The sequence below is a fragment of the Pipistrellus kuhlii genome, unplaced genomic scaffold (genome assembly GCF_014108245.1).
Source record: "Pipistrellus kuhlii isolate mPipKuh1 unplaced genomic scaffold, mPipKuh1.p scaffold_m20_p_50, whole genome shotgun sequence".
NCBI lineage: Eukaryota > Metazoa > Chordata > Mammalia > Chiroptera > Vespertilionidae > Pipistrellus > Pipistrellus kuhlii.
In genome coordinates this window covers 2,047,612-2,050,111 of record NW_023425552.1, presented here as the reverse complement: position 1 = coordinate 2,050,111, position 2,500 = coordinate 2,047,612, and the positions used below count along the sequence as shown (strand labels likewise).

General features: G+C 46.8%; 1 protein-coding gene across 2 annotated transcripts in view; it reads right to left on the bottom strand.

The window, feature by feature from the left end:
- Positions 1-2,500, bottom strand: part of ETFA (electron transfer flavoprotein subunit alpha) — a 50,309-nt gene that overhangs the window by 39,518 nt on the left and 8,291 nt on the right. The window contains exon 1 of one of the 2 annotated variants that reach the window (XM_036415618.2): positions 1-43. This exon is cut by the window's left edge and continues 113 nt beyond it. The exons of the other annotated variant lie outside the window; for it this stretch is intronic. The gene's annotated coding sequence lies outside the window, so the exon portion shown is untranslated. Of the gene's footprint in view, positions 44-2,500 lie in introns of those variants that run through there. 2 annotated transcript variants of the gene reach the window in all.

The window sequence follows — 2,500 nt, the reverse complement described above, 5'->3', positions numbered from 1 at the left end:
CGGGAACGCTCGCGAGACGCGCGAACGAGAGCGGACACCACGGGCGAGGAGCACGAGAGGGCGGCTCCTAACTCTCCATTGGGCGGCCCCGCAGCCAATAGGGACGGCGGAAAGCGAGGGGCGGGACTTAGGAGGAGGGCCGGCGGGAGGCTGTTCGCCACGCCCTGCGCGGTGACGTCACGCCCCTGGCTCCCCGCCCCTCAGTGGCCCCGCCCCCTCGCTCTAATCAATCACCAGAGCTCCACCTGTCAGGTGCCAGTCATTCTCCAGGTCTGAGAAATTCAAGGAAAGGACACACAATACAACATACAGACCATGTACTGCACGCAACTGTATGCTTGCAACCTATATAATTTTTAAAACTATATTTTTTATTAATTTTTAAATATATACTTTATTGATTTTTTACAGAGAGGGAGAAGGATAGAGAGAAACATCGATGAGAGAGAACCATCGATCAGCTGCCCGCAACCAAGGCACATGCTCTTTACTGGAATCAAACCCGGGACCCCTCAGTCCACAGGCAGATGCTCTATCCACTGAGCCAAACCAGTCAGGGCTACGTCCTGCCTTTCTAAAGAGAGCACATGGAAATGCACCACGCCTCCTCGCACTGCCTGCCACCGGCCGAACTTCTTTCTTCATGCTAAAACTACCTCGAGGGTTTTAATAGGGTCACTTCCACATCCTCCTTCCAACCTGCCTTCTCCTTCCCAATGTTGTCATTTCTCTGTTTGAAAATCATGACCGTGAAACCTCCAACATGTATGGGTTATGCAAACAGCTTCCCTGGGTATATTTTTAATAGTCTCTGCTCTTATTAGTACCAGATGTTGAAATCCCCAAGGATAACAGAGTGACAAACATTAAGGGTAAGACTGTGTAAGCCTGCCGAAACCGGTTTGGCTCAGTGGATAGAGCGTCAGCCTGCAGACTGGAGGGTCCCAGGTTCGATTCCGGTCAAGGGCATGTACCTCGGTTGCGAGCACAACCCCAGTGGGAGGTGTGCAAGAGGCAGCTGATGGATGACTCTCTCTCATTGATGTTTCTAACTCTCTATCCCTCTCTCTTCCTCTCTGTGGAAAATCAATAAAATATATATTTTTTTAAAAAGAAGTACTAATTGGCAGTAACATACAGTCCTGGGATGCAGAGTACAGCACAGGGGATGTCCTATATAATCAAAGCCTGATGTGCTAAGTATCATATTAGGCTTTTATTATATGTTGGTCAACTATTCAACCAACCAAAGTGTAATATGCTAATGATATGCTAGGGCAGCTCAACTGCTTGCTATGACGGCACTGACCACCAGGGGGCAGATGCTTTGACCAGTAGGTTAGCTTGCTGCTGGGGTCTGGCCGATGGGCACTGAGTGAGATGGGCCGGACACATCCTGGAGTCCCCATGATCTCTCCCTGGCTGGCCAACTTCCTGTGTCCCTCCCCGGCCCCGATCACGCACTGGTGGGGTCCCTTGGCCTGGCCTGCACCTTCTCGAAATCCGGGACCTCTTGGGGGATGTCAGAGAACCAGTTTCAGCCAGATCCCGCAGGCCAGGCCAGGGGACCCCACAGCTGCACGAGTTTGTCAATAATAGTGTAATCAGCCGGGACCGGTTTGGCTCAATGGATAGAGCTTTGGCTTGGGGACTGAAGGGTCCCGGGTTCAAATCCGGTCAAGGGCATGTACCTTGGTTGCGGGCACATCCCCGGTAGGGGGTGTGCAAGAGGCAGCTGGTCGATGTTTCTCTCTCATCGACGTTTCTCTCTCTCCCTCTCCCTTCCTCTCTGTAAAAAACAAAAAACAAAAAACAAAAAAAAAACAATAAAATATATATTTAAAAAAATAATAATAATAATAGTGTAATCACTATGCTTGGTGCCAGGCGGGTGTTGGGAATATCGGGGGTGGGGACACCTTGTAAAGTATAAGGTTGCCTAACTACTGTTACACGCCTGAAACTAATCCGCAGTAATGTTGACTGTCAGCTGTAAGTTGAAAAGTAACACTTTAAAACAAAACAAAACAAAAAAAATTTTTTTCCACTGTTTAAAAAAATATATGTTTGATTCCGGTCAAGGACATGGACCTTGGTTGCAGGCACATCCCCAGTTGGGGGCCTGCAAGAGGCAGTTGATGGATGCTTCTCTCTCATTGATGTTTCTAACTCTCTCTCCCTCTCCCTTCCTCTCTAAAAAAAAAATCCAAAAATATATTTTTTAAAAATATCAGTTTGACTGTTTTCCCTGCAAAGTCAGAGTATAGTCACCACAATTGGTAAATTAAAAAAAAAAAAAGTGCAAAGAAGAAAATATTAAACTGTTCTAGTCCCTAGTCCCTCTTCTCAGAGGAAATAAACTTAGAGAGATGGCCTTCTCTTCTGGTTTTTGTTTTTCTTTTTAATTATCATTTAAGTTTTTAACAAAAAAAATGAGTTATTTTGGGTTCCATTTGATTAAATGGAACCCTGCCTAGTTCACAGGAAAATCTTCTCTGGG